The following is an 8,436-nucleotide window of genomic DNA, read 5'->3' as shown; positions in this document are numbered from 1 at the left end:
ACCTTCACTACATAGTGGCATTTGAATGCACATACTGCCTCCCTCTCTTATTTAGCCTAAGCAGGACAAGAGACGAAGAAGAGCTACAGTAGCAAAAGGACTTTTGTCTAAAATTGAAGAAAGAATGAACTGAAGAAAGCAAGCCTTGGATTGCTTCTACTCAACCCCAGAAGACAGAGTGGTGTACGGCACACATTTTCACTAGCTTCAGGTAAGCAGTGCTCATTTGCTAAAGAACAAAGTACACGGTGCCAAGGAACAGAAATTAAGAGTGTGAGAAAGTACTGCAGCCCACAAGTTGTGTAAATGACGACAGACAACTACAATTAAATGTAGGTGTCTCACGGAACTGATAAAAGAGGAAGCCCTGATGGCTCGTTAATAAGGTGCCAAGCTAGAGCATCAGCACAAGAATGATGACTGGATGTCAATGGCACAGAAACCAGATGATGACAACTGTCTTAATGGAGTGAGAAAGAGGGGGCAGGAAAGCAACCAAACAACTCCCTCCCACCTCTTCCACGCAACACTGTTCTTTCCTTTGCTGGGTGTGGGTCGGCTGCTCTTGTACCAATGCTGCTTGGCGACCCACCAGTATGTGGGGCCTGACGTGTCCGTCAGGACTGATAAAAGGTACAACGGCTGCCAGGAGTCTGGAGCAGGCTCTGACAACTGCTCAGCTGCCACGTGATCAGGGGGCTACCTGCACTCCCCAGCCCCGGGTCTGGGTCTGGGTGGCCAAGGCCGTAGTCCCTCCTCGGGGAAGGGTTCAGCTCTCAGGCTGGTGCCTGCCCGAGGTACTGCTCTGAGGTACCTCTGCACCCTGAGCCTTTGGTCATCGTGGTTGCCCGGAGGGTAAGTCTCCAGCTGGGTCTGCTGCCAGGAGGGTTTTCAGCTGTCCCTCGGACTGTTTCTGTGTTTCTATCTTTATATTTTGCAGTTCTGTCCTTAGCACCAAAACAGAGTGAGAAGTGGGTGCTGTGCGGTCTGATGGGACTAAAGACACACGAGAACGCAGCTTGACGGGTACCTGTACGTCAAAATCCTGCAGTCAACTCTGGCAGCCTGATGGCGAGCAGCTGCACTAAGCCCTTGGCAGGGCTGAGAACATAGGGTTTTTTGCCCAGCTCAAAGAATTTCTCTCGAGTCATTACTGTTTCGACTCCTCTGTGCAGGATCCAAGAGCAAGCCATTTTCATACGGATTAATGCAGTTTTTGCCGTTAGTAACAATGGCAAAACTTGCCAGGCACCATCATGGGGCTTTCCAGCACTGGTCTAGTTCTTACGTGTGATGTAGCTAATAGGCACAGCTTGCACACGTGAATTTTATCACACCAAAAAGTCAAAATATTTCCTGCAGACTTACTGTCTCATAGTGAGAATTATTCTAATTACTACAACTTCTCGTTTCTGCTTTGCTTTATCTGTGGACTCTGTCATGTTCTCTATGATCCCCATATGAATTAAATATCCCCAATCTTGGTCTTTTTCTTTTCAGCAATCCAGTATATGAAGGGCTGACTGTTAATTGGGGCACCTGCTCTCTAGAGGTTTTGCTGTATATGAAAGATGATGACAATTAAGTTACCTTGGAGATACAAGAAACATTTCAGTGTATATTAGCTCATGATGACTTTAAAAAACAGAAATAGCTTATGGTTATATAATTATTTTATGAGTTGGGGAAAAAAAAAGTTTCAGCTCTTAGGCTTCTGGCTTTTTAGTGATGCCAGTGGGACCTAGGTGTTCAAATCCCACCAAAGGCTAACTCCCTTGGTACTAGCTGAGTCAATAACATATGCTGTAACCCCAAGGCACGTTGTAATCCCTGTTTTATGGCTACTTGGAAGGTGTCTTCCAGCATTGTTGCTTTACTGCAGCTGATCAAATAGCACAAAGAATGAGCCACAGCTGATGTGGTTCGTTATTTATTTGTGTACAAAGAGGCATTATTTGATTTGCTGTCATTACCAAGTGCAGGCTAGACTCGTTATCTTACCACTGTCCCCAGCAGATCAGTTACAGGAAGGGTGAAGTTGGCAAGATAACTGGAAAGGCAAAATTAGCCCAGCATAAAATTTGTTCCCAAGTGGCTGCTGGCATGAAGGAAGATAACAGGTGTAAACAACAATGGACACATTTATAAAAGCTAAAATTTTAAAGACCTGTTAGTGACATGAAGATTTAATCCAGTCCATAACCACTGTCTACCTATGTTTCGTTATCCTTCTGTTAAAAAGATATGTGGTCAGTTTGAAAAGACAACACTATGAGAGTTTTGTATTGGGTTTTGTTTTTTTTTAAATGATGATGTACCACAAAAAGCTATTTATGAACATCCCCCTTCCCAAATCAATTATTCCAGTACTGTAACTGTATTGCAGAACACTGTTGGCAAGCAATTCATTAATTATAAGTGTCCAGCTATATTGTACATTCCGAATTTTCAGCATGACTTGCAGTAAACATGTAGTGTAAACACTTTTGCTTTTCTTGATTTGGACTGTTAGTCATAAAAAGTGCATCCAGCCACAGCAATGATGGTGAGTATCTCACACTTGCATGTGGAAACAGTAACTTGCAAAATGTGTAATACATAATAAAATATACTGTCATATAATGTTGAAGTGTACTGGAGTAGAGTAACTTACTTGCTACTGTACCCACAGGAGCAGCAAAGGTCATCAGGCACTGGGAGGTGGATGAGTAGAGTCCGGCCAGAGGCGTGGCAGCTGAGGAAGAGCATCCTAATAGTTTTACAGCAGGAGCAATGACCCTTGCTTTGTTTCTGCAGGTAAGAAAGTTGTGCTGAAGCCAGAAGGGACTGTTCTGATTTACAATTGCTAGAGAAAAAAAATGTAACTGGATTGAACCGTCAAAGTCACCGAGTAACAGGAGACTGCAATCCAGTATGTGTGGTGTTTGTTAGATGAGACAGAAGGAGGTTAAAAGGGCAAGGGAAAACTTCTACCTGGCTAAAAACCATTCAGCATTTTCTACCTCTGTTAACATTTCCTTGCTTATGATTTAACTTTGTACTGTTTCAAACACCTCTTTTAAGGTAAAAGGCACAGCATTAGTTTAGGACAACGATCTCAACTGAGACAAAAAGCAGTGCCAATTTTTTGCTGTGGCTTTCAGGGAATGACCTTTTGCTCAATTACACCACAAGTTTCACGTTTGCTCTTTCATCCTCTACTTATTATGGACCACATTAAAAAGCCACCTTTAGATTCAAAGTCTGATAAAGCATCAGCAATAGGCAAAAGCTGGAGGTGGGTCGCAGTGAAAGCAAACTGCTGCGGCTTGTACTCAATCTTTCCTTCAAGTGCTGCCCACCCTCCCCCAGCTTCCTATATTCTCAGATGTTATAAAAGGCTATTTTCAGGGATATTCTACCTTTATGTGTCTCTGTCATTTTAGATAACTTCCTAGAAGATCTAAAAAACAACTCACAGGAATTTCAGAAAGCCAACAGGCTCTAGCTTTTTGAGGGAAAAAGAGTTCCCTGGTAAAGAAGCAATAATGTGATAGTGCTATGGTGCAAATTTCCTGCAGGATTTCATTCTACCTAGCCTTCTATTCTTTCTTCAGCCCTGGTCCAGAGTTATTATTATTTATTTCACCTACTGGGCCCTTCTGCAATGTCTGGGAGCTGCTGACAGCAGAGGAAAGCACACCCCATTCCCTTGCCCTTCGTAATCTCAGATTACGAGAGCTCAGTGAAAAAATAATAGTATCGTACAAACCTTAAGACGTCCTGCTGCTGGGAACGCTGCATGCTGAAGCGATAAGCCTTGCCAGTGAAGTCTGCAGTTCCTGCTACAGAACAGCATTAAAGCAGTGTAAGCTTTTTGGGGCAACCTGGCCCAGAGCCGTTTGGGCTTTGAAAGCAGTAAGAATGGCTCTAAATTTTGGCATAAGATTTTCTGAATCAGGGCAACAAGTAGACCACACCTGTGTACACATCTTAAGGAGGAGTTGAGGGAGCACATGAGCCATGACTACAGACTATGGCAGTGCTAGCTGTTAAAAGCCAGCTTGTAATCAGCCATGACAGCAGTGACAGAAATGCAGTCCTGTAGCATCCCACGGTGGTCCTTGCTGATTGACGTTTGGCCAGCCAGTTTGTGCATTGCTTACAATGGTCACTTTTTGTGGCTGGCTGTTCTATAGAAACTGAACCGATGGAGGTAGGTGGGGAAGGTGGCCAGGTGAAGCAGAAAGGAAGCACAACAAAACGTCCATTAAAGCCCAGATTTGGTCCGGTGCAACTCTTTGTAATGAAAGTGGGGTTTTAGATGGCAAATTCTTGCTGCGACCTGAATGGATGCTGACTAATCTGCTACTGCTTGCTTGTGTGGTCAAACCTTATTTACCTCTCCAATGTCCAGATTCTCATTCTATAACCACGGCATGGCGATGAAGGCTGCAATTTATCTCTTTTTTTACTTAGAGCAATGTGGGAGTTTCTGGTATTTAGCGCAGGCTACTCCAGCCCTTTGGCAGTCTCAAGGTCATTTTGTAGTCCTCCATTCTTTTTTTTTGCATCAGGAAGGTCTATGCCCAGACAAAAGGTAAAAGCCCATACATCCTTTATTGGAGCATTTCACAAATAAATTACAAGTTTCTTTGCAACCACATCATAAATCAAAACGTTTATTTACACCTCAGAAACAGCAAGCAATTCAGCAACTAGGGCCCAAAGGAACGGTTAACTGGAAAAGTAGCTGAATTAAGTATCTTTAAAATCAAACAAATTATTTTCCTCCTTGCTTGAACTTTCAAAAAAAAAAGAAAGAAAATCATTAAAAAATATCTTGGTGGTAACTGAAAGAGACAGAGTTTGTTATGGGGCAACTATGATTTTTACAGGAGGTTTCTGACTGAAATGGCAGTAACACAGCCTGTTTGTACTGAAGTCACCATCGCAGCCCACCAGACACGCTCTTATTCTACAGTCCCAGGCAGTGCGTGTTTGCATGTACATACACATAGTCTGTCTTTAGACTACATTATTTTAACCCCAAGTCATTGAATACAGTCATTTGCTGATGCGGAGGAGGAGTGTAATGTTCAAAGGGTGGCTGAAACTTTCCCAAAGAGCTGTCCCACTCAACACACAGTAATGCAGAATTCTGGCTATAAACCCTTCCCTTTCCACTACTGGTGACCTGCTGATACCTAGACAACTAAAAATGAGTCAATAAACAATTATGTATACCTTCAAATGATATAATTGTGGTAAGAGGGGACAACTAAAGGTAACATAAATAGAACATGAGAGTTGGGATAAGCCTGGGTTTTAGCGTGTCGGTTTTTGCCTTTTTTCTTTTCTTTAAATCAGACTGGTTTGGCATACGTAACCCATGCTGTCCTTTAACTCATGTATTCACCCATAAATCATGGAATTAAACTGATTATTCCAAGTCCCCATGTTGTATTAGTCTCCCTCCATCTGCATATATTTTATATATATATATTTATATATGTGTGTGTGTATATCTCTATATATCTACATCTATACACACACATAGCAACTGTGCACCTAGTAACTTTCCGCTGAGAGTGTATGAGTGTTTCCATTTCATCTGGACAAATATAAATCAATTAGCATACCTTGATGTGAGGCAAGAGAACACTGTAGTCAATGGGTTATGTGTTTTACACAGTAAAATAGCTGTACCTGCTTTAAATAGTTATAATGATAATTACTAATGTACTTTGCATGTTAATTCTAAAGATTAAAGATCACAGAGTTAATTGAAAGAAAATAATTGCTATTTTAGTTATTTATCTTTTTGTTAGCATTAGACAGTGTATGTCTTAGACAACAGAGTTTCTAGCGATGCAATCAAGGGAAGATAGGATCAGAGTTTTGCCTCAGACTTGGTGTTCTCAAGCTGATGTGAATTTAATATGATTTATCTTTTTTTTTTTTTTAATTAAGACATTATTAAACCCATTCAGAAAGAAACTTAGCCTTTAGACAAACAGTGATGTAAAACTATTTGTGTACAAAATTCTGCTATGTTTCAAGTGGCTGAGTGTAGTAGTAGCAATTAAGAAGAAAAGTGGCAGCTTTCTCAATATTTCAGATGGGAGGTCTTTGCAAAGGAAAGAAAGACCAATGACGTAAAAGTTGTTAATATAACATACATCTGTCTTTATGTGATAAAACTTTTAAGCTAGGGCCCTACAAACTGATTGTAAGTCCATAATTTAATAAATGAGGTTTGTATTTTAGCAATCCCTAACTTAAATGACTATGCAAGAGACCAGGATGAATTAGTTGACTACAGGCCACAGCCATGTTAAATAAAGGTTAAACAAATTACGCTGGGTGCCTTAGAGAGTCGTCTGTGGGAGGCATCTAAGCTGTAGGTTTCTCTGTATGTCACAGAAGGCAGACTTTCGATAATATATAAGCACTCAACAATCCTGTGACAAATATTGCTGCTTTATAGCAGACCAGTAAAAGCAATATGTGGGGAGGTTTAGATGAAAAATTCCATCTAAATATGATTAACTGAATCTCAAACAATTCTAGTAATGGAGTTGCTCTTTAATTTACACCACTGTAAATGTGATGAGAACAGGGCTCAGAAAGTGTATTAGCCAGTGTTCCACTCTTAGCTATTTTTTCTCAATACCCAGTAGGAAATTCAGCTTATTTTCCTTTGTTTTAATCTTCAGACCTACAGTTACTGAACAAAATGTACATTAGTAAATGCACATAGGCATATTGTAAAAGCAAACACATGAGGTGTACAGGCAAAGGTTCGATTAGCAAGTATACCACAAATGAGACCTTTGTCTTGCTAATAAACTCCTCTCGCGGATTGTCATACCCAATTTGTGTTTTAACAGCAGATACTCTTTCAAGTGAAATGATTTTTTTGCACAAGAAGTTTTGTGCATGTTACAAAAAGAAAAATCAACAAGTTCACTGCCTTTCTGACTTTAGACAGCATCACATGTCTACAAACATAGACTGAAATAAACATTGTAGTGACCAAAATAGCTAGGTAGAAATAAGTGGTACGTTATAAAAACAGCAAGCTTGGCTGAACAAATGTTAAACATAATTAACTATTCAAAAAATGACAACTGATTTTGTAAATTCTCTACTTTTTCATGATATTGTAGTAAAACTAATAAATTATTGTTGCTGCTTTGTTTCAGGAAATGGGCATCATTTTTTGAGCCAGAGCTGACAATCTTATTCAGGTAGGAAAACTCAGTTTCTAACATGGTTCCTCACTTGTATAAATGCTACAGAATGTGCCACAATCTGTTAAATGGGGTTTGTTCTCAGGTACAGAGAGAAACATTAACATGGCAGCTTCATCTTCTCTTTGCATGCTTAGGTACTCCAGTGATTAGCTCTGTCTGAAGCCTACAGATACAGTAAAGGCTAGGAGGCTTTAATCTAGGTGCAGAAATAAAGTGATAATGGCGAATGAAGGCTTTGATGCATCTTGATTCAGAGTTTCAGCTGTGATACTGACCTTTCTACATGTCAAAAGGCTGCAGTATTATCCAAGAAGAAAGATCTCTTGTCCTCGGGCACAAAGTGGTAGAGAGAGTCTTCCCATTGTTAGTGTAGTTCCAGGCAGAAGGGGTTTTTCTTTGTTCCTCATTTTGGATGCTCTTGGAATGATCCACCAAATACTACGTGAGCTTTGGTTTAAATGAGAAAAGGGTAGCTTTATCTGGTACTTGATAGAAATGACATTAGTGTCAACGGGTGTCTTTCCAGAGGTGGGTTTTGCTGGATAGAAAGAGGAAGAAAGCAAGTAGAAAAAGAGTAGTTGTGGGGGAGGATATTATAATTTCTTTTATTCAAGACAGAGATCAAAGCATAGCGTGCAGTTTATCTTTGGTGGTGGTACGCATTTGTTGAATTTTTTTTTTTCCTTTTGAAAAACTTGCCTGAAAAAAATATTTTTTTAAAAGGCATGATTGTTGATGATAAAGCAGCAGCATATGATTATTACAAGGCATGGGCAGAGAAAGAGAGCTAGAAGCATGCCCATGTTAATGTTTGAGATCAGGCACTTTCCCGCTAAAATGCTCAACAGAAACTCCCACTAACCTCAAAGTACCACTTTGGTAACTGAAACACCTGGAGCGTGCTGCAAGAGAAACAAGGTCAGTGGGAGACTTTACTTGGTCAGGACTGCAGGAGTTAAGCTGGAAGAGAAAAACAGGTTCCTGGCTGAAGGCAGCTTGTATCTTATCAAGAAATCTATAACGTTAGGAACGCTCATGACACAAACTAATTCTTCCTCTGTCGCTGTTGTTACTCCTTTTGATTTTTAAAAAAAAAAAAAAAGACAAAAAAAAAAGAGACCTGTTTCATATTTGGTACAATACAGGAAGTCGGAGAAAAGCTATTGTACAGCAATTTTTAACCACCAACACACATTTA

This window comes from Cariama cristata, unplaced genomic scaffold, assembly GCF_000690535.1.
Source record: "Cariama cristata isolate BGI_N322 unplaced genomic scaffold, ASM69053v1 scaffold2922, whole genome shotgun sequence".
Taxonomy (NCBI): Eukaryota; Metazoa; Chordata; class Aves; order Cariamiformes; family Cariamidae; genus Cariama; species Cariama cristata.
Note: the sequence above shows the minus strand (reverse complement) of the source record.